This window comes from Poromitra crassiceps, assembly GCF_964638095.1.
Source record: "Poromitra crassiceps genome assembly, chromosome: 2".
Taxonomy (NCBI): Eukaryota; Metazoa; Chordata; class Actinopteri; order Beryciformes; family Melamphaidae; genus Poromitra; species Poromitra crassiceps.
Genome location: NC_139624.1, coordinates 93,821,455 through 93,846,291, shown reverse-complemented (window position 1 = coordinate 93,846,291; position 24,837 = coordinate 93,821,455). Strand labels below are relative to the sequence as shown.

General features: G+C 42.4%; 1 protein-coding gene and 1 pseudogene across 2 annotated transcripts in view; one reads left to right on the top strand and one right to left on the bottom strand.

Moving 5' to 3' along the window:
• vstm2a (V-set and transmembrane domain containing 2A) overlaps positions 1-24,837 on the top strand; it is a gene marked incomplete at its 5' end in the record, with an annotated part of 129,204 nt that overhangs the window by 24,646 nt on the left and 79,721 nt on the right. The window lies entirely within an intron of this gene.
• LOC310772439 (endoplasmic reticulum membrane protein complex subunit 7 pseudogene) lies at positions 10,868-11,587 on the bottom strand (annotated as a pseudogene). Its single transcript has one exon. The product of its transcript is annotated as an endoplasmic reticulum membrane protein complex subunit 7 pseudogene (transcript).

The following is a 24,837-nucleotide window of genomic DNA, read 5'->3' as shown; positions in this document are numbered from 1 at the left end:
TTCAATTTAAACTGCTTAGCATGCCAAAAGAGGTTTAAGCATAACCAAAATGTTAATGACACAAATGGTAAATAAACCTACAAGACTAACAAAATATTCCCAAACAATACTTTTTTTTTATTATTAATATTAAGCCGAAAGGATCACAAACATTTACAACTTAATTAGCGATATTTCAGATCATAACCTTAAATTAGCTGCTAAAAAGTTGACAAAGACACAACACAGATACTAAAATGAAAGGGTCCAACACTCCATTATGACTCTTATTCCCAAGAAGGATCTAGAGCTCCTTAAGAATGAAATAAAATAAAGCCTACGGGCCCACAGGTTGAAAATGGCCTATAGAAAAAATGCCAAGTTGTGTTTGGTTAAGACCTAACGGCTGGGACACACCAGAAGCATAACCGCCGTGGAAGCCTCGCCTCACGGAGGCAGTTTCATTTCGGCGTCCTTGTTAACAGGGGAGACCGATCACACCGTCTTGTGACGTGACGCGGAGCCTGGCCAGGCTCCGCGTCGACGCTTCTGTGACGTGCTGCTGCAGAGACACTTCTGGTGTGTCCCAGGCGTAAAGGCTCAGTTACAGCGAGGAAACATAAAATCCATTTGCTGCTGTGCTCTGAGAGTGAGCTTACCGTACTCTCTGCCCCTCACTGAGATAACAGCGCTGGGAGTCAATACCATGCACAAGGCAGCCGTGTGGCCTGTGCCTGATGACTGCTCTCAACAACATGTCGCTCGCTTTGCACAGACACATCTGTGATGGATTTGTGCAGTACTGGACACTCTGCCCATAAATAATTGTCATTTTTATGAATATGGCCTACTCCTACTATACCATGTCACTAGAGAGTTCAGATCTCCCATTAATCTCTCAAGACAGATGCTATGGTATGCTATGGTATTTGTGTCAAAGAAACTGTGGTTAGTGCTTCAAAATGCTTTGATTCTTCTTCAAAAACTCAGAAGAAATACATTGCTGCTTTTTGTACGTACAGTATGTGTGTGAGTGTGTGTGTGCTTGTCTGTAGGTGTTGATGTTAATCATTACTCATTCAACAACATTTTCATGATTGTATTTGGCTGGACTCATTAGTGTTGATTTGTAATAGTTATGATGTACTGCAGAGGAACTGCTCAGTCAGAGCCGGGCTCTGAGTGTCCTTTCTGCATCCATGCCTAACACCTTTTGCAAGGTGCACTGCTTAAACTTTTTGCTTGTTCCTTTAAGCCTTAAAGGAACAAGCAAATCATAAACATGTTGTCTCTCACTGATGATGTAGTTCCTATCAGTCAGAAACCTTCCAAAACACCAGACATACGACAATTATCATATTTGTATGATAATTTACCTCCCAACAATGATCTTTTTGGCCCTCAGGTACAATAATTCAACACTGCCCAGAATGCATTTCGGCACTGAAGGAACAGAGAAAACTCTGCGCAGCCATGTTTTCTCCGCAAGGCAACTACTGTATTTAGTTTCTGTTTGTTTGGGCTCTATCTATGGTTAATATGGCACTTTATGAAGTTTTAATAGTTTCAGCAGTCAAACGTAACTAAGTAGTAAATCAAGTTGACCCCCAATATACAATCGGGTTTTCAAAAGCCTGAAAAGCCAGCAGTATAACACACCATACGCCAAAGCTACGCTGAAACAATGCAGCGCAGAGGCAGTTTCATTTCAGCATCCTTGTTAACAGGCGAGACCGATCACACAAGCCGCACGCCACGCTGAAGCCACGCTGCAGCGATAGTTTCAGTTTCTGGTCTATTTTTCAAGCGTGCAGCGTGCTGCACCTGAGCAGCCAGGCATGAAGTCAATGCAAGTTGTGAGCGGGGGCTGAGCAGCGCCGGGCGAGGCATGGACAAAACAGTGTTTCTGGTGTGAATGACAAGGCTCCTGCTCAAAGCTTCCATGAAGTGCTGCTTCTGAGATGCCTATGGTGTGAACCAGGGCTTATTTTAGGTTTGGAATCTACACCACGGACTTCACCTACCAGACAGAGTCTTGCCACCTTCAGAAGTTCTCTGACGACTCTGCGATAGTGGGATGTATCAAAGATGGCGACGACGATGAGTATCGGGATGTGGTGGCCAACTTTGTCACATGGTGTGAGCAGAACCACCTGCAGCTCAACGTGTCAAAGACAAAGGAGCTGGTGGTGGACCTGAGGAGGGTCAAGGCTCCGGTGACCCCTGTTTCAATCCACGGGGTCAGTGTCGACATAGTGGAGGATTACAAGTACCTTGGAGTGTACATTGACAATAAACTAGACTGGGCTAAGAACTCTGATGCACTCTACAAGAAGGGGCAAAGCCGTCTCTACTTTCTGAGACGGCTGAGGTCCTTCAACGTCTGCCGGACCATGCTGAGGATGTTCTATGAGTCGGTAGTGGCTAGTGCCTTCCTGTATGCTATTGTGTGCTGGGGCAGCAGGCTGAAGGCAGTGGATGCCAACAGATTCAACAAACTGATCCGTAAGGCCAGGGACATTGTGGGGCTGGATCTGGGCTCTCTGACTGCGGTGTCAGAGAAGAGAACGTTGTCCAGGCTACGCTCCATCATGAGCAATGACTCGCACCCACTCCACGGCATGCTAGTCAAACACAGGAGTACGTTCAGTGAGAGACTGATTCCACCTAGATGCAATACGGAGAGGCACAGGAAATCATTCCTGCCTGTGGCCATTGGTCTATTTAATGCCTCTCTTAAAAGAGCACCTCGGAGACGCTCAGTCTCCCTGAGACTGAGCCAGCCGATAGGTTAACTGTGCCTGGCTTAGCCACGTGTAACGTATAGGACAAGCCGACTTAATAAAAGTCCAGGGTGCAATAATGATAATTGGCACGGAATGTATACTTACTCTACGTATTTTGCTTACTTAGACATATTCTACTATTTTTGCTTCTATCGCATTTACTACTGTTATTCTATGCTATGTTGTGTTCTTCTGCTTATTTTGCTTAACACGTTCACTGCCAATGACGAGTTGACTCGTCAAACACAATCCAACCGTTCACTGCCAACGACGAGTTGACTCGTCAAAAAATAAAAAATAAATTTTTTGACGGTGCTACGTGGATCAATGCCCCCCACGTCTCCTATAAAAATATTGGAAGTATTGAATTAGTATAATCTATTTTACAGACCAACTAAGTGGCGACAGTGCTCTCCCGACAGAGAGAATGCCAACCAAAAACAGCCGCGGGAGAAAGCCATTCTCAAGGAAATGGCTTGGCGATTTTACAGTCATCAGTCACCAGACTCGCCGAGAGCGGCCGCGCCAGCAGAGCAGCACACCGAGAGCGGAGAGCGGTGCTGGCGTGGGGGATTGCAAATTTGCATAATAGATTATGGGTGAAACACACTTTGAAACACCCGCAGAAAGGCCAGAATCGCACGCATTCCGAAAACCCAGAAACGAACGAGCCTCATTCTCATAGCCTACTGTAGGCAAAAACGCTTTCACGCTGCTGCACACGGGCGCACAAGGGTGGGGGGTTCCAAAAATAGATTGGGTGGGCAGCATAAAGCCTAGAATCGCACAAAGCTTCATCAAAGCTCTCAACCGAAAATCCAAGAAACGATTGAGTCCCATCCACAGTCCACACTCGCCACACTCGCCGACGAGGGGCCGCCAGAGAGGGAGGCTGCTCACTGCTCAGACAGGCAGGAGAAACTGGCTTGTGACAAACGCCACCAGACACGCCCACGGAGGGAGGAGTTTAAGGGAGAGGGTGTTCAGAACTATATTGTTCAGATGTCTGATCTCTCACTGATGCCAAAAATAAATGGTTAAAGTTACTGTTCTGCCTGTTTGATTGAATTTCACAAAACTGCGATTATCTCAGCTTCCTGTCTCAGACACTGAAACCATGCTGTACTCAACGGCTAATATCTACATAACTACGGTACTAACTCTACAAACTAACTCTTTTAGACAGAGAAAGCACACATTCTATTAGTACTTTTGTGAACTTCGTGTTCACAAAGTCCAAGCAGAAAATTATCCTCGGCTCTTGTAAAATGAGCCAGAATCCTCAAAAAACGGCTTGGCAGAAGCTACCTACAGTAAAAAAAAAAATGGCTGGCAGTGAATGTGTTAATATCGCATTTACTACTGTTTATTTTATGCTATGTGTGTTCTGTGAGCGAGCTACTGTAACTTGTCCCAATTTCCCCCCGGGGATCATTAAAGTCTTTCTGATTCTGATTCTGATTCTGAAGAAGCTCATTTGTCCAAATTCTCCACCTGGTTTCCAATAAATCAAGGTCACTTGCCTAGCGTCATGCTGTAGCACCCTCTATAGGCAAAATTACACTTTCTTTTTATAGTAGCTCAAAGTACATACAGTACCTGCACAAGTAACATTTGGTTACAATATAGGACAATGCATTCCTGAGGGCGGAGATGGGCCTACAGTGTATATCCAGTGCTGCTGAAATTTGCCAGAAATTTGCCCGCGGCTCATAGTTAGCGTATGTCATGAAAAATTTCATTAAGTTACTGTACAATAACACGACTCACTCTGTATAAGCTTTTACTTTGAAAATCTAATCTGGGCACACACCGGCTCTGCATACCGGTCGTCCGAAGCCAACGCCTACTATGCCCCACTCTGTCACAATTGGCTTAGCCTGATAGTCTTATCCAATCAGAACCAGCCTTGCTACAAAGGATATGTGTACTGTCCAATCAGAGGCAGTGTAGGAGAAAGGCAATGACTCGCTGAAAAAAAAAGAAAAGAAAACATTAGCTATTTGCGAGCAGGGCGAGATCATGGATGTATACACATTGGCCCAATCCCAAACCAGCCCCTATCCCCTAACCCTATCCACTACCCCTCTGTTTGCACGTTCACGCGGAGGTCCGCCATATTAACACATTCACTGCCAACAGTTTTTTTTTTACTGTAGGTAGCTTCTGCCAAGGTTTTTTTTTGAGGATTCTGGCTCATCTTTCAAGAGCCGAGGATTATTTTCTGCTAGGACTTGGTGAACACAAAATATCTCAAAATAACTAATAGAATGTGTGCTTTCTCTGTCTAAAAGAGTTAGTTTGTAGAGTTAGTAGTTATGTAGGCATTAGCAGTTGAATACAGCATGGTTTCAGCGTCTGAAAATTAAAGCAGAGATAAATGCCTTTTTGTGAAATTCGATAGAACAGTCACTTTAACCATTTATTTTTGGCATCAGTAAGACGTCAGACATCTAAACAATAGTTTTGAACAGTAATTTCCATAACAGCATTGTCGGCTTGTCAAACCCTTAAACAGCGAGTCTGCACTGGTGCAGGCTCGCCGACGGTTGCTGCAGAAACTACGTCCGGAGGAAACATCATTCAAGTGTAAGTTAGTTCCGTCTACTTCTTCCAAGTATTTTAGATCAAACACGTACCTTTATTTCCCTCACAGTGACTTTACATCTCGAACTAAATCATGGAATATGTCGAGTTATTAGTCCACAATTGAGAGGTATAGGCTACTGTATTCAAGACAAAGTGACTAAATGAGAGCTAAGCATAGACCTAATATAAACACAGTCAAGAGCGATGCGAATATACGCACAAAATTACGATGCGAGTTTTGACCCACCTGTCAATCCACAGATGTGTTCCGACGCGTCGGAAGCGAATTTCTGAAAAATCGAAAAAATAAACACCGCAATAACGCTCAGCGAAAAGGACTTAGAAGCTTTATTTTGTAGCCCATGTGTGTCTTTTTCATATTTGTGGATGGTTATTAATTAAAAAATATATACATTTTGTGTGTAGTCTAAAACATGTCTATGCATAGACAACATTATCCTGGGCTAAATGAGAGCTAAGCATAGACATAACGTTAAAATCTTGTGCTCAGATAAATTACCTTTTATGCTAACGTGGAGGACTTCTCTAGTGTATATTTTTGTATTTACTGCTAATTATTCATTTTAATAATGTATTTACTGCTTGGTCTAAAATAGGTCTATACATTAGCCAGCTATATGAGAGCTAAATCATAGACGCCCAGTTGATATAACGTCTATTGTGGAACAGCATGACACAGGCAACGCGTCTGTCCGTCTCCATGGCGACGGCTCCTTCCTGTTTCCGGTAAGGTAGCGAGGGCGTCTCACTTGTTCGGCTTCTCTTTTATGCCTCTCCCCTTAATCAGCAGTGCCCTCTACAGCTGCGAGTGGAACTCCATTTGGAGTGGCACTCGGTAGTGAAGTGGTAGTGAGTAGGGAGTGGTTTGGGATTGGGCCTATAGTTGGACATCGGAGTCGGACCACACTTTAACATGTTACAGAGAAGACGAACAAAAGCACACAGAGAAGCAAAAAAGAATGAAAGGTAGACTAAACTTGGCAAAGTGTTAAGACAGATTTGTACATTTCCAACAATGCCTATGTGTTGTATCCCTGGTTGCATTTTTAGCGGGTGGAGAAGCTGTTTAACACAGCCTACCGCACCATAACTAGCTACTAACGTTAAGCAGCCAAAGTCGGCCGACTTTGTACTTTTCGTTTTAACAAACGTCTTATCGCAAACTGCAGTACCTTGGTAATCTCGTCTCATACAGTGTTGGAGGTCGGGATAAGACGTTCGTTAAAACGAAAAGTACAAAGTCGGCCGACTTTGGCTACTTAACATAGCTGCAGGCTGTTTGTTAAACTGCTTCTCCACCTGCTAAAATGCAATCACTTTTGTACCCCAATTACGAATAATCCTCAACTTACTGTTAGTCCATCTGATGGACCTTAAGGGGAATACTGTACTAATTTATAAATATTAATTAAATTTTTTTAATTTTTGACTGTTTATAATTCATTGGTAACTTCTTCCCTAATACCTCATACCAACATTTCATACCTATTCGAATTTTAACCCCTCAAATGCCAGTGTACAGTAAGTACAGTAAAAAAAAAAAGTACAGTAAAAAAAGAAAGTGATTTTTTTTTCTCCTTTCCATAAAGACAAACTGGATTTGGGTCTGATATTATGGGCAGGTTGGGGTGTTTTACAAAAGTCACCACTGCAAGATGCCTAGTGTCAAAGATTGGCAGGAATGATGTCACAATACCTATGACATCACTAGCCTATGACATCATCAGTGATGTCATGAGATGATTTTGGTCAATAATATGTCACTGATGACATTACTGATGATTTCACATACATTGTGACATCATCAGTGGGTTTTTGTATTTTTTGTGATTTTTTGTAAAAATAATATTTTTCATTTTGAGCCAAAAAGCGCATGTTTTGGACTACCAGCCATTTTCCCCAAAACACACAAATGAGCTTTAGTCCAGCATCCATCCTGGTCTAAAGGCTTCAAATCAGTAGTGTGGACTGTCAAATTCAGTTTTCTAATATTTTCCCATCTTTGGCATAGGAATCAGTTTTTTTTACATTTCATGTAAACTGTATGGAATTGATTGCTATGCCAAAACTGGGGGAATATGGGGAAATAGCCAAACACAGTAGAAACTACAATTTTAACCGCTTGAGTCAAGGTGAGATGTGTAACATCAAGGAAATAATGATTTTTTGACAAATTTGCTGGGAGTCAAAAAATAATTGTTGTTTTTGTACAAAATTAACATTGAAACCAATGGGACAACTATGCAATGGACTTTGAGACCATGTAACTCCCCCAAATTTTCTACCAACTCCAACGTTAGATATTAAGGTCAAATTTCAAGATATTTGGTCCAGGATGCCCGCTGAAACAAATGAAATAAATTAATTTTGTAAAAACTTGCTGGGAGTACCAATAGAGTGTTTTCAATGGAAGTCAATGGGTCCATCAGATGGACTAACAGTAAATTGAGGTGTACTTTTGAAACAAGGTCTTAGGATGGTAGAAAGATGATAGATATGATTGATTTTTGTCAAATACCCCCCAAAAATACCTAGCCTTAATTTCAGACCATTTACTCAAAAAATGTCTAAACGGCCCATACGCGAATGTAGGAAATATCCATCAGATGGACTAGTGGGGTACAAGGTTAACACATAGGCATTGTTGGGAATGGAAAATCTGTCTTAACACCTAACCAAGTTTAGTCTACCTATCTAGTCCATGATGTTATCTGTCTTAACACTTTGCCAAGTTTAGTCTACCCATCTAGTACATGATGTTATCCTCTGTGCTGCTACCCCTTACGTTAACGTTATCCTGGAATGCGGGTTTAACGAGCCAGTTCCATGTCTTTGCATTCTTAGACATTGCTGTTTGCTTTATTTTGTATGTTACATAGAATTGGCCAAGTTATTAGTTTATGGGCTAGAAATTCTGCCAGATTACAGACACTAGGCGTAATTTTCTCCTTCATTTGGAGGAGAAAATTCTCCTGAAATGAAGATTAATTGACAGCTGCCATGTCGTGATATGATTGGTTGAAATGGGTTAGAAATTTGATAGTGCAATGTGACATCAGCAAACTGTAGATTACTGTTATGAATGAAATCTTGAAAAATGAACTTTTGATGTGAAAGTGTGATAAACTAAAGACATTTGATTTTCGTGATTTTTTTTTGGCATACAATAGGTGCACTGAATACCCAGGTATTTGAACTCAAATAAAATAAAATAAAGAAATTTTTTTGGGGGGTTCAGCTCGACTTTAAGTTGCACACACAGTGACTTGAGACTTGACTTGAGACTTGTCCACAAAAGACTTGAGACCCCATTCGGACTCAAGATGCATTAACATTAATGTTGTGCTCAATTTAAAAAAGTTAAGTAGTAGCTAAAATGGAACGGTGACGTATGACTCAATGGAACACTTTAGTATATGTCATGTCAATTTGATTCTGAGTGAGGACAAGCTAGCATGTTAACTAGCTTGCTAGCTGTTGGCTACGTTAACTAAGCCCGCTGCCTGCTGCTGTAACCACCTTCGCTGGGCTCAAAACGCCACTGAGTGACAGAAACATTCACTTGAAATAGAACAACCATTATATAAAATAGAACACCAACATTTCGCCAGAGGGGACTGTGTAGTACCACACCGGACAACTGCCTTCGGCAAAAACACCCTCTCAGTCCAGGGCTGCCAAATCTGGAATTTGCTACCTCAAACTATAAGAAACTGTCTGTCATTCCCATCTTTCAAACACAACGTAAAAAAATGGATTTTAAATAGCCAAATCTGCGACCATGTGTAAATTGTACTGTAGTGCTCTTGTTTTGTTTGCTCTGTTATGCTTCTTGTTTTTGTTTTGTCTTGTCTTATTAACCTAGTTTAGTTCATTTTGGTTTACTTTAGTTTCTGATCCGTTTTGGTTTTGTTATTGCTCATGTTGTTTTTTGTATTGTTCTGTTTAGTTCTGTCCTGGTGCTGCCTCTGTCGTTTTTCTGTCTCTCTGTGGGGACTACGGATGTAATTTAGCATTCTTGCTAACTCCGGCTTATTTACGTTGCCTTGTGTAATGTTCATGAATATGCACTGTCCCGTCCAAATAAACAAATAAAGTAAGTAAAGTAATTATACAGGTAGAAAAACTGAATGGAGCAGGGCTTTAACTCATTCATGGCCAAAGACGTCTTTGACGTGTTATCAGGAATAGCCCTCCCAGCCAATGACGTGTTTTTGTTTTTATTAGTGCAGCGCGTAGTTCAAAGACTTCCCCAGCCTGTGACATGTTATCAGGTCCCTAGCCTCAAAGACAAGCCGACAACACGTTATCAAACACATACCGCAGCTGTTGTTTTGAAATGGAAGAGGAGGAGAAAACGGAGAAACGCTGCCTGTTGCATAGAGGAGAAACGCCATTGAAACACCCCTCGGCGCGCTGCGCTGGTCGCCTCTGCTGCAGGGCGAACCTGGATTGAGTTGTTCACGGTAGTCAAACCAACATGATCGATCCGGTTCCAGCGCCTGGTCCCAAAGCCAAGCCGACCCCGTTCCTGTGTCGCAGTATTCGTCCCAGCCCGAACGAGAGGAGGAAAACGATGCAGAGGCAGAGGAGGCTAGACGCTGATCTCAGACCAGTTTGGTGTTCCCCTCCTATGCTAATTTGCGGGGCGATCAGTAGTGTTCCCTGGGAAGAGGTGCGATCCAGCAGCAGCTGTGGACAGAACTCTCTCTCTGTGTGTGTGTGTGTGTGTGTGTGTGTGTGTGTGTGTGTGTGTGTGTGTGTCTGTCTGTCTGTCTGTCTGTCTGCACACTCACTCACACTGAGTAAACTGTATTGTTGAATGTAAAAAAAGCACTTCATGTATATATATATATATATATATATATATATATATATATATTTTGGTCATTTGTGTCATAACGAATAATATTTACATGTCTGATGTCAATACAGTTCAAAATAAAAGAATTGAGAGCGAGTTCTGCCTGAGATTGTGTGCTTTACAAAAATGCCATTTTCTGCAATTTCTCTTCTCAGAGACCTTTTTGGTGAAAACAGGGTGTATATAAATGGCTATAAGTAGAGTACAGAACATGCTAAAAGCTCACTTTTTTTTCCCTGGTGAACCCAGAGACATACATCTTCATTTTGAGGTATTGCAAATCACTTTGGTGCTAATAGATAATTTACTGTGGGTCTTGAAAGATGACCAACAATTATGAAAATCTTTGGCCTGTGCTAAATATTGGCAGTCCTAGGAGATTAATCAGTGCAGAATGATTTATTTATTTTAGTTTTGCTCAGTCATCCCATTCCTTCATTAGCCATCCAGATGAATTGGGGGAAGAAAGACTCACAGATCCTCTTAAAAACGTAATAAACAGAACCAACGCAGAAAAAAGGAAACACTTAAGCTTGCTTGCATGGGCATGGCATGCTTCTCGGTACTATTACCTCTTGACTGGCAGCCTGCTGCCTTTGCTGCTGCCCCCTGGCTTGCTGGTATGGTACTACCTCCTCTTGACGGCTGGCCTGCTGCCTTTCCTGCTGCCCCCTGGCTTGCTGGAGGCCTTGGAGCCACCGGAGAAGAGCTTGCTGAGGAAGTCGGAGACGTCGGGCAGCTCGGGGTTGGAGTTCAGCATGTTCATGGACTCCTCCATCTCCTTTCTCATCTCAGGGTCATCGCTGTTGACCACCTTGCGCAGCAGGACGGTGACCAGCAGGGGCAGAACCATCATCAGAACCATGGGATTCATGAGGAATTCTCTCCAGCCCCAGGTCTCCCTCTTCATGAAGTAGCTGTGTGGGCCAGAGGATGTCATCTGCAGAGGATATGGTTGGCGGATCACTTCTGAGGTCTTGATGTAGTTCACAAGACGCGCCCTCATTTTCCCTTTGGATGTAATATCAACACGTAGTGGTTCAAATCTATATGCAGGGGTAACTATTTCCACAACGTAGGATCCTGAAGGGACGTCATTCACGGCAAAACTGCCGTCAGTTCTCAAAAAGCCAACATGTTCTTCGCCATCCACCAAGACCCGGGCTGTGGAAACCCAGTCTTGTGTTTTCACCCCCGGAACTATTGCCCTTCCCTCGATTTTGAATCCATTTCCGTTCGGCTGTGTCGATGTGCTAGTCCTCGTTTCCATATCAGTGAAACAACACGCCACGACGAGCGTAGCTTGCATACAAATCCATAACAGTGGTATCCTTTTCCTCTGTAACATAATCCTATTCCTATGAGCATGAGTCGTCCAATTTATAACCTCAGCAGGGAAGGATCTATGACATCTGTGAGACAGTCCTACTTTAAAGCCTCTGCGGATTTATGACATCACTGATGATGTCACAATGCCTATGACATCATCAATGCTCAATGCCCATGTGCAGATCTCTGGACATTGAGATAAGTAGGGAGGACAAGGATTGAGGAGGGGGCGGAATTTGTGTAATATTCTGTGAGAATCATCTAATCATCTAAGTTATGGAGAGCACTCATCCATTGTTTCAGAAAAGACTATCCTTTTCTCCAAATTCAGCCAGCTCATATATATTGTGTGAAAAGTCTGATTGAAAATGTATCCATGTTTTTGAAGGAGGCAATTCAGTGCTGGCTGGCTGTGTTTTCAGTTTCATCCTCCAGAAATTTGTGATGAAATCTTACAGCAGATAATGGTTAAACTCAAACATAGTAATTGATGGGAAAAGCATTTATTCGATCATGGTGTTTGTTTTGTTTTGTTTTGTAATGATATTGTGTGTGAGGATGGGAAACGTATGAAGTATAACCAGTTTACAGAAATTAGGGCTATCAGTGTTAATGCATTAATCGCGATGCGATTAAGGGCCGGCCATAACGCGTTTTTTTTATCGCGTTAATCGCATGCCGCTATTTTGTCGCTTCGAGGCACCCGTACTTGTAGTCAAGCCGGTCGCAGCGGTTTCCTGTCTCCTGCTGTTGCAGGCATGGAAAAGAAAGACAGCAACACGCTTCTAAATGGCTCGTTTTACTTTAAAAAACTCCCAAATGGCACAGTGGAGAAGTCAACAGTAGTTTGCACCTTGTGTAAAACGGAATTAAAATATCACAGAAGTACATCGAGTTTGAGCTATCACCTAAAAGCTAAGCATACCGGAGCAGCTAGCGTCGCCTAGCCTCAACGCGAGACTCATCAGTCATTCTTCCTTCAGAGTGTCGGATGCGCGGGTCCTCTAGCCACTGGGAGGTCGGCTCCAATGGCTTCACGCGATATACACGTTATCAATCACAATACAACTGTACCTACCTCACACACAATGTTGTTATCCAATGCTACGGCGCCAATGTACTCCAAAATCTTCTGTAGTTTCCAATACCGAGCCATTATTCACATGGAAGTGACAAAGTTTTTAGCTCAGACACAGCCTTCTTCGGCTGTGTCATTTTGGGTTTCGACTGCTCCACAGCGCCGCCGCCGGAAGTATCGGTTCTGGAGCGTGTACTGCATTGTTTACAATTGTGCATTTATTTTCTGTTCAAGATATATTTTGTAGACATTGTTACCTCCTGTCTACATTGCACTTCTATTGAATTGTACATTTATTTGCATTCATTTGATTCCCAATCACGACACACTGATAAGAATTATTAATATCGAATTGAAAATGCTTTGAAATGCAAAATAATGGCATTTTAAACATGCGATACAAAGATGCGATTAATCGCGATTAACTATAGTTACAGTAATCGCAAGATTAATCGCGATTAAGAAAATGTATCGTTTGACAGCCCTAACAGAAATGTATGGTACTACTTTACTTTACTGCTTTAGGAAAATATTGGAAACAAAAGTACAACAAAAGTAAATAGTGAGATGACAAAGTTGCTCGTATGCCAGCCCGCTACAGGAGATACAAAATGGTTAAAAGGAAATAAGATAAACAAAATTATTTACAAATTTAATTTCATCTCTAGAATCATTACACCATACAGTACATACAAAAAATGGGAGGACACTTTTGATTGTGCCATTTAGTGTTCAAGTTAATGTATAAAACAACAGATGACACATTTCTAAGATCTTTTCAGTTAAAAAATAGTTTATAATTTTTTTATCAACTAGAAAAATGTTAAAGATCTGGGGTATTGTTGAGACAGATGCGTCTCGTTTTTGTTGTCCAGAATCTGAGTCAACAGAGCATCTTTTTTGGTATTGTCATGTTGTGTCAGCTTTTTGAAGTGAGGTTCATAAGATGTGTAACGCAATGAAGTTATGCTTTCGACCGGTGATGTTACAGAAACCAGCAGTTATACTATTAACACGATTCATTTGTTAGGGAAAATATTTATTTTTAAAGCTGCTGATCCAGATTCCTTGAATATTAATTGTTTCAGAAGGTTTATTAAACATTTTGGAAGGATACTGTGACAGAGTCTAGCTCTCAAAATAGGATCAAGCTCGTGTCTAGTCAATCCAAACCTCGCCACAATAACACAGAACGTCTTTGCACAGAAACATCAAACAAGAAGTCCCAAATTGAATGGGAGCAGCTCACCTTCTAGCAGGCTGGGGCGTTGACAGCTATATATAGCCTGTCTTGGTTCCCCGTTGAAATTAAACTTTACTATAGCCTCATCATGTTTTTTAGAAATGTATTATTTAATCAGACACCTGAATATTTCTTCCATCAGATAGTCAACATAAGCAGCAGACACAACCATTACACCAGGAATGCCAGCACAGGACACTTAATACCCCCAACCCCAAGAACAAACCTTCTCAAACGCACAGTTATCTACCGTTCAATAACATCCTGGAACTCACTACCTCCTCATATAACTCAGACACAAAATAAATCGTCATTCAAAAATCAACTCAAGACACACCTAATGCAGCTGACCATGTGACTGAACCAAATGTAGTTGATACTTTTCCTATTCTGTTCTAACTTCTATTGTATTGTTTGCACTGATACTGTGCACCTAAGTATTTGATTGCACAGTATCATTTTAATGTATGTTCTATGTTATGTATTGTATTGCATGTACTTCGTATGTCTTGTCGTTTTTTTGTGGACCCCAGGAAGATTAGCTGTCGCCATGGCGTCAGCTAATGGGGATCCATTCAATAAACAATATACGGCCTCTTTCATGGACAGCTCAGTCGGTGGTATGGAGCTGACCATCAGCAGCTCCCGTTCAGTAGATTGGGGACGCTAGTTATAAAATAATATCTCACACACACAGTCACACCCATGCACGTGGAAACGGAGGGATCAGTAGAGAATTGGAGACCAGGAGCGATACATGGCTGGCTCACATTAGCACTGGGGGAGAGAGTCGCGCACCTGAAACGCCACGTCAAGTACTCTCATAAGCCACTCCCACTTCCTGTTTGACCCTCTGATGCAAAGACGTAAATTACAATATTATAAGTAAACAAAGGGGGTCCCTGACAATCACATGTTAATCACATATCACCCTGTGACAATACGTATATTGCACAGCATAAAGATGTTAAAAAATGAAAGATGGGACAAATGTATTGAAATGTGAGGTTGGTATAGGGAGCTGGTGCTCCGGCAGGATCATTATAGTGTGGAAGTGCGGGAGAAAGACTCAAAACCAAAGTTGTATCCGACTGGATTTATTTTCTCACACTTCAACTGCGATCATACAGGTAAAAGTGGGCTGCTAACATGTTGCTTTGTAGGCTACTCCCCAACCCCCCGCCCCTCTTAAAGGGCCCCCGACCAACAGGTGAATGTCTCTCCCCATTGTCTCTGCTATGGTACGCCAAAATAGTTCATTGTTTACTTGCCTTCTTGGATATTATTATTTGCTACTTTAGGTCTATGGTTATGTTGTGATTATGCCTATGTTTTTTGTGTTTTTGTGTTGCTCAGCATGATGTGTGTGTGTGTGTGTGTGTGTGTGTGTGTGTGTGTGTGTGTGTGTCATGTTGTTTTTTGTATAAAAAAAATCTGTGATTCTTCTTCTTTGGTGTTTTATGGCAGTTGGCATCCTTTATGTTGCATTACTGTACCTGCTTCTGGATTGATCCATACACTGTTTCCCTACATTCTGTCCTTCTGGTCCTCTTGGGTCTCTTCTTCTTCCTCCTCTTCTTCTAGTCATCTTACAGCAGTAGCATCCAGCTTATTGGTGCATTACCCATTCTGCTCCCAGTAAGGATCAGACAATCGACTTACAATCTAAATCCCTCACACACACACACACACACACACACACACACACACTCACCCACCCCCGCACACAGCTAAACTACTTCATACTCTACTAAAAACCCCTGTATCCCTTAGAAAAGCTAACAGAGCCCTCCTCTGCACTCTCATGCTCAATAATCCCTTTAATGTGATTTCCTGCACCCCTAACTTCCTCAGATTCTCCTTCATCAACTCTCTCTGCACCCTATACTCACACGGGTGGGCAACTGTGGTGGTCTAACCTATACTGTATATATATATATATATATATACTGTGTATATATATATATATATATATATATATATATACCGTATATATTAGACCACCAAAATCTGTTTTTATTTTACTGTACATCCCAGAACATGGCGCTAATGGCGTTAGCATTGTCCATCCACATACTGTTTAACATTAGCATTTGAGCTAATGCTATTGTAACAAACATTTGGGTGATGTACCCCATCAAATTGCTGTAGTGGGCTGTTTTAAAGCTAGAGCAAAGTTTCTGAAGTTTGAGTCATCTGAATGGAAGAATTAGCCTACCAAATTTGAATATGAAAAATAAATGTTGCTATAATAAACTTTGATTACCAGTCATTTTCATCAAATGAGTAGCTATAATTGGGAGTGATGGTGTGGCTACCCGCAAGATAAAACAACTTGTTACATCCTTCACATCCTTTGTTGATTCCATTCCGTGATTGCGACGTGCCGCAAAACGACATGCAGTCGGTGTTCATGTGATCAAACAAGCTCCAAGCAGCATGGCATTTAACGTTACAACGACAATGTGTGACATCACCGCGTTAGCTTTAGCTTTAGCTTTAGCTCGGCTGGATATTGTCTCATTACTTTGAAGACAAGAACATCAAAGTCTAATGTAACCTGTGTCCAGGTACTAAGACTCTTTCCACTGCGAAAAACACAACCTCAAACCTCCTAACACATGCACCTAACGTTAACGTTACGACTTATAAGGACAGCACAACAACATGAAGCTAAACTACTAACGTTACCACCAAAGGTAAGCACATAAACAGTAAAACTGTTAAAATACAGATACGTAAATATAACGTTAAATCTCACTAGGGCACACTGTCTATTGTTGTTGCAGGGCTAACGTTATTTGTGACACAAACTTGTTAAGGGGAACATATGGGGCTAGTAACTTATGGATTCATGCATAGGCTGTAGAAACAACTGCTACAGTACTTTGAAGCAAAGTCTGCATTTTGATGAGAAAGAGCGCAATTACCAATTTTGTGGGATGTAACAGAAAAGTAATATAAGTGATGTAATGAATTACTTTTGGCAATATCATCATCATCATCATCAGAAATGGGAACTAGGGCTCTGTTTGTTTGTCTGCTTCTCTGTCTGTCCCATGTCCCACTGTGATATTACAGTTACATCAGATATTACAAAAGTGATGTGTAAGACAACAGTTCCCTTTTTTTAGCATGTGCTCAATTCTTTACGGTTTGTCTGATAAAACAAAACCCAGAAGATACATCCCACTAGACGTATCTGTTAGATGATAGTTAAGACAGGTGTGTGTGTCAGTGCGCGCGTGTGCGTGTGTGTGCGCGCGTGTGCAGAGAGCAAGAGGAGAGAGGAGCAGCACTCCAGCAGCCTCCTATATATCCAGGGCTAATGGAGCTGTCACAGTGTTTGGACATTTATTCTGTGTGTGTGTGTGTGTGTGTGTGTGTGTGTGTGTGTGTGTGTGTGTGTGTGTGTGCATGCGTGCGTGCGTGCGTGCGTGCGTGTTTGGACTCAGGGGTTTGATTGTGCCTTTAATTGCTTCAGGCCTGCTGGCTGGAGAGCTGTGAGGAGATTAAATGTAATGTATTGTTGCAGCAGAACAGTTATGACACTGATCACACACTGATATGTGCTCATGTGTTGTCACTGCCAATAATCCTTTTATCGATCGGGCTGCCTTCAAACAATTACAGCAACTGACACAGAGCGCCGCTCAACTCACACAGAGCGCCACTCCATTTCCAGGTTGGATATTTCATTGAGCTCGACAAATTATTTCCTGCGTTTTCTTTGTCTTCAATGTTTTTTTTTTACAAATAAGGCAGAAAAAAGTCAGATCATATGCCATAAGTTGTTACTCATTTTAGTTTAGCCACTTGACTGATGGCTTTCCAAGGTACTGCTGCTGTACCTAACATGGAGGCTTTTGTTATTTAAATATTTTCTTTTCTTTTCTGTTCTGTTCTTTAGTAGATGATGTGGAACTAGAAGTGCACTCGGAGAGTGCAGACCTCCGCCGAGGCCAATATACCATAACCCTGACCAGCCACCACCTCCCCCCCGTGCTGCCGTGCCGCAGCAGTACCGCAGCAAAGTGACCGAACCAAATAAGAAACAACTGTATGTCAGAGGGCTGCACAATTAATCGTATTTTCATCGTCATCGCAATATGAACATGCGCAATAAACACATCGCAAAGACTGCCTGAAACACAATGAATAACAAAAGTGGTTTTATTTACATGCGCCATGCATTCCTACTCAGCATCTGATCATTTTGGCTTGTGTTGTAAATCCAGCGTACACCTTTCCCTTGCAACAGTGCACTCCACCCCTCTGCCAAAGCCCAAACACGCTGTGTGTAGTTTCAGTTAGAGTCAGTGTGTATTTCATTTCTTTATTCAGTGGGCATAGGCTATGTTTGGGGCCTATGTTAGCATTATTAAAGCAGAAAGACATAGGAACTGTAGCTAATATGCATACTTTAATATTTGTTTATTTATCGCAAGTCATATCGTCATCGCTATATTGAACAATGTTATCGCACATCGCAGATGTTATCGTGCAGGCCTATGTCAGAATCATACCAACAAGCCCTCTAACCCATACAACCACTTAACTTGTTTGTTCCTACCCCTCTTACATGACCCACAGGCATGTCACACTTCCAACGCTAATTAAAAAATGTTGGTTAACACATTGAGTGCCAGCCGTTTTTTCAATGCTGTAGGTAAGTTGTGCCAGTTTTTTTTTTGAGGATTCTGGCTCATTTTACAAGAGCCGAGGATTCTTTTCTGTTAAGACTTCGTGAACACCAATCATCTAAAAAGAACTAATAGAATGTGTGCTTTCTCTGTCTAAAAGAGTTCGTTTGTAGAGTTAGTAGTTATGTAGATATTAGCCGTTGAGTACAGCATGGTTTCAGAGATTTTCAGACAGTTTTGAGATAAATGGATTTTTAGAACCACCTCACGTGCCTGTGATTATGGGTGCCCTTGGGCAAGTCTGTATACTGTTTTGTGTGTGTGTGTGTGTGTGTGTGTGTGTGTGTGTGTGTGTGTCTCCAAACTCCTCCCTCCGTAGGTGTGGCTTTGCAGTGTTTTGTCACAGGCGAGTTTGATCCCAAAAAAAGAGAAGGGAATCGCAGGAGCGGGGAACAGGAGAGGAGAGGCGAGGGGGGGGGGGGTTAGACACGGGAGAGAAATTCCTTCGCGATCCCCTTCTTCCAATCTTGAGGCAGCCTACTCCGCTCTGCTGCTGCTGCTGCTGCTGGCGGCTCTCGGGCAGTCTGGCTTACTGAACGGGCTCGTTCCTTTCTTGAGGTGTCGGCTGAGAGCTTTGAAGAAGCTTTTGCGATTCTGGTCTTATTTATGCGCAAAGGTACTCGAGTGTGTGTGTGTGCGCGCGCGCGCGCGCGCGTGTGTGTGTGTGTGTGTGTGTGTGTGTGTGTGTGTGTGTGTGTGTGTGTGAAATCGAAAGAGTTTTCGCCCAGCTATTTCCTTGAAAATTAGAATGGCTTTCTCCAGCGGACCCGTGGCTGTGGCTTTCTCTCTGTCTGGAGAGAACTGTCGCCACTTAGTGGTCGGTAAAATAGATTATACACATTCTCTTCCTCCAATAGTGGTATAGAAGACGTAAAAGGGGTTGATTGATGTCCCACCGTCAAAAAAAAAAAAAGTTTATGTAAGACGAGATATCTCGTCTTTGGCACTCAACGGTTGGATTATGTAAGACGAGATATCTCGTCCTTGGCACTCAACGTGTTAATTTGAAAACGCGTTAATTTCAAAATGTCGGTTAATTTCAAAATGTGGGTTGTGTTTAGGCAACTCAAATAACTTAAGGTTAGGGTTTGGGTTAGGCTTGTCAGATTTTAACAGGTCTCTCTGGTGTGAAAGACAGGTGTTTACGCCTAGCCTGGGTAAACCCAGCCCCCACGTGACCTGCTCTCAGACCTGCTCTCAGTCACTAGTGACTGAGAGCAGGTCTGAGAGCAGGTCACGTGGGGGCTGGGTTTACCCAGGCTAGTTTACGCCCTCCACCACCACCCCCATCCCCAACACCTTCACTTTTCCACCAGGCTATTTGCTATTTGCATGCCAACGTATTTTTTTCTTAAAGCAGCTACGAGCAACTTTTTCGATTGTTATTAAACAGTATAATTACAATATTGATGCATCACATCTTACCTATAATAGTAGCTGAGACCAAAGCCGTGTGAATCGGAGATTGCTCCCTTAGATGATTATTAAGTCTCTCTGTCTGTCTAAACTCGCGTCAACAGGGGGCTCTCTCTCTCTCTCCTTACCGCCGGACCGGATAAACGCGGAAGTGAAACCCGGAAGTGAAATGCAGCTGCCTGCCTTCACCCGTTCGCGCTGCCTAGCAACATAGCATAAACAATGTGAACGCCACGCATACTCTCGTGAACATCTCTCATTATATTCTAACAGGTTTTTGGAAGTTATTTTGTGGTTATGGCCGAAGTGGCTGCTGCAAACCGTTTCATTTCACTTCCTGATCTTCCCTGGCCACAGACAGACTAACACTGGCTGATTCACTCGGGCTTCAAGCGAGACTACTCTGCGTTGGTCTCGTCTACTATTAGAGGTAAGATGTGATGCATTGATATTAAATTTATACTGTTTAATAACAATCGAAAAAGTTGCTCGTAGCTGCTTTAAACAAGCCTGAATACCCCCCCTCCCCCCTCCCCACAGACACACCCACACGCATCAGATCAAAAACATCCTTTGATGGGTCAAGGTCACCTTGACTCTGGCTTGTGTTTTTAGTCATTATGTCTCGTTGCCAAAATCACATGAGCTCATTAAATCTGCCTCTTCCTCTGAAGTGGTCTCATCTCCTCAGACGTCACATGCACTCAGCTCAAACTCCTCAGACATCTTAACGGCCACTTCAATCTCCACTCGCATCCTGTGGCTTTGGTTTCAATTACTTTCAATGTCTGAGATGTGTTTTCCTCCTGTAACAATGATGTTACCATGGCAAATTAAATGACTGTGTAGGGAAATAATAAGAGAGAAAAAGGATTGGTGGTGCGGTTGTCACAGGCTTATACAGTTGGATTCACATTTAGGCAATTTCCGTGTAAAGACTCCCAGTGATTGTTTTATTTAGCAAAGTGCTGTGTTACCTGTGTTACTGTGTTATGATATTGCAAACATTTGCACTGTAAAGCTGGTCCTGGTGAATTTATATGATATGAACATTCCTACAGTACACTGAGAAACTCTCATGAACAATGAATATATTGATATTACATCGATGTTGTGATACAGTATGAGACTGATATCGTCTAAGATTTTGAATATAGTGATATGGCATTGCATAGCATAAGTGTTGTCTTTTCCTGGTTTTAAACGCTGCATTACAGTAAAGTGATGTAACTTTCTGAACTTACCAGACTGTTCTAGCTCTTCTATTATTATTTGCCTTTATAGGTAGTAGGCTTGGGCCGATTTTCACTAATATTTAATATTGTGATATTTCCTGAATATCACGATATTTCCTGAATATAGCGGGGATCGCGCCTTCTCTGTAGTTGCTCCTAAACTATGGAATGGCTTACCGCTGCAGATTAGGCAGGCCTCCTCACTGTCCCACTTTAAAGGCCTCCTCAAAACGCACTTTTTCTCCTTGGCCTTCGCTGCCATGTAGGATGCTGATTTTATGACCCATGAGTTGCTTTTATGTTTTTATGTTTTTATGCATTCTATTATTTACTAGACTATACTTTATACTTTTTATTTTGTTTTTGTTTTTTTATGCATTTTATTGATTTTGCTTTTATATATTTTACGTAACGTCTTTTATTATGTTTATTCATTTTATTGATTTTATCAGATTTTATTGATTTATTGTTTTTAGCTGATTGCTCTTCAGTACTCTGTACAGCACTTTGGTCCTCCTCTGGTTGTTTTAAAGCGCTTTATAAATAAAGTTGGATTGGATTGGATTGGATTGGATTTCGAAAATTTGCTAAGGGGAGGGGGGGCGGCTGATTTTTTTTTATTTCCTGCCCTGATCCTGACCCTTATTGTGCATGCTTGGCATACTGTTAAGAGTGTTGTATTTGTTGCTGCAAAGGGAGAGGTAAAGAAAGGAAGTGAACAGCACATCACCCTCTCAGTTTTTTTCACCCCCCCCGAGCCTATATCGCAATATTTAAAGATCCTGGAAACCTAAATGCACAGAAACCTTCTAACTATGCAATGTAGGGTCTTATGTGACTAATTGTAAGCCTCAAAAAGTTTGAGACATTAGTTTCAACCCCAATCCTAAATATCACCATTTCCCTGTTTCCAATTTTTCTTGAGGCAGGATTTGAATTTGGCGGTGCTTAACCGCTTCAAACTGCCCGCCTATTGACGTCAACAGGCGGATCCGATCATAAAGTGGCTTGCAGTTGTCCATTTTACGAAACCTTTGTGCCCCCGTAGCCCGCTGGGACTCTGTCTGAATGTGGCCAGCCGTGTCAGAGTGCTGCCCTGCCAGGCAGCATTTGAGGAAATGACTCAGGGACACGGTCCTCACCTCCAGCGAGACACATTGTGTTTCTTTAAATGCATGTTTCAAAAGTCTGCAGCACGGCATTTCCGTAGATGCACTGATGTGTCACCAGAAAAGTTTTGTATTGAATCCTGGAGGAGACAGTGAGCCAGTGTAGTGACTGTAGGACGGGGGTGATATGGTCAGACTTTCGCACTCTCAACAGGATGCTAGCAGCACTGTTCTGAATGTATTGGAGCTTCTGGAGGCTCTTGCTAGGGATCCCGATGAGAAGTGCATTGCAGTAGTCCAGCCTTGAGGATACAAAGGCGTGCATGAGTTTCTCAGCATCTGGCAGGCTGAGTGTGGGACGGAGTTTGGAAATGTTCTTCAAGTGGTAGAAATCGGTTTTGCACAGGTATTTGATGTGGGCGTCAAAGGTTAGGTGACTGATGAGGAGAGGGGAATGTCCTGGCCAGAGAAGGTGATGCAGGTTATGGGGATGACTGGACCTGGTGTGGAGTGCCAACTAAAATAGCCTCCGTTTTGGAGCTGTTTAGCTGCAGGAAGTTATATTTCATCCACACCCTTATCTCCTCAAGGCAGGGGGAGAGGGATGATGATGATGCTGAGGGGATTTGGGACAGTTTTTAGATATAGCTGTGTGTCATCAGCTTAGCAGCGGAATGATATTCCATGCCGCCTAACGACACTCCCGAGGGGAAGCATGTATAGGATGAAACTGACCCCTGGGGGACTCCACAGGTGACAGAGTGAGTCCGGGACTTTGCGTTTCCCAGGGAGACATACTTGGTTCTCCCAGACAGACTGGAACCAGTTTAGGACAGACTCAGAGAGACAGATGCAGTGGAGGCGGTTGAGGAGGATGTTGTGGTCAACAGTGTCGAGCACTGCAGTCAGATCCAGGAGGACCAACAGAGATGGAGAGCCAGCGTCAGCCTCCATCAGCAGGTCGTTTGTGACCAGTGTTGGGCACTGATTACTAAAAAAGTAATATTACATACTCGTTACTATTTTCAAAAGTAATATTATTACTTTACTTATTACTCCATGCCAAAAGTAATTCGTTAGATACTCGTTATATTACTTTTCCGTTACATTCCACACAAATGGCAATGGGCCTTTTACACTGCAGCGATTTTGTGTCTAAAAGGCATGAGGTAACACAGGTGCACTAAGATGTTAATTAGGGCTTCCAACTTCCAGTCCATTTAGGTGTTCCAGTGCTGGAGCCCTAATTAGTTAGTTGGTTGCACCTGTGTATACTCTGTCTTCTAGACACAAATGCCCGTTGTGAAAAAGGCCCATAGCGTTTTTCTCATCAAAATGCAGACTTTGCTGTGCGAATGTGTGAACTAGGTCTATTATGTGCCGTTCCATTTAAACTAATCGCTTTGCCAGAGCACAGCTTCCTACAGAGATGCTTGATGAAGAGCACACCTGGCTCAATGCAATCTTTTAAACAGCTTCTGTTTTATAGAATGCAGTATGCACTGCCAATGCAAACTCAATATGTATAGGCTACATCTTTGCGTAACAAGTTTGTGTCACAAATAACGTTAGCTCTGCAACATTAACATTAACCTGACAATAATAACAGCAATGTTTGATGTCCACCAGCTTGTGAGTTTTTACGTTATCTCTGTATTTTAACAGTTTTCCGGTTTCTGTTGTGCTGTCCTCTCGTCTCGTAACGTTAAGAAGTTTGAGCTCGTGTTTTTCACAGTGGAAAGAGTGTTAGTAGCCTACCTGTCCGGACACCGTTTACATTTGACTTTGATGTTCGTTCCCGACAAAAACAAAGTCATGGGAATATATCCAGCCACGGATTTTCCTCCTTGGCTCAGCAGGGCAGAGAGGGAGGTGTGCCTGCCTGCCTGTTGCCTGGTGCTCTGAATGTGCTCTGCGGTGACGTCACCTTGTTTTGGGAGCGTTAAAAGCCATGCTGCTTGTGATCAGTGAATGCCGACTGCGTGTCGTTTTGCAGCGCAGCTGCATCACAGAATGGACTCAACAAAAGATGTAACGACTAACAAGCTCGTTTATCTTGAAGTAACTGTAATATTATTACTTATATTCTATAGTAATTCGTTACACTACTCATTACTTGGAAAAAGTAATATTATTACAGTAACGAGTAACTAGTAACTCGTTACTTCCCAACACTGTTTGTGACCCTGACCAAGGCTATTTCAGTGCTGTGGGCACAGCGGAAACCAGACTGGAACTTCTCATATAGGTTGTTGAATTTTAGGTGGTCCTGGAGCTGAGCAGCAACCACCTTTTCCAGCACTTTCGATAGGAATAAAAGATTTGAGATGGGCCTGTAATTGGCAAGAACTTCTGGGTCTAGGGTTGGTTTTTTGAGTAGGGGTCTGATGACAGCAGTTTTCAGAGCAGATGGAAGATGGCCGGCTTTGGGGGAGTGGTTTATGATCAGGGGACATAGAGTACTGATGTTTGATTTCACCAATGC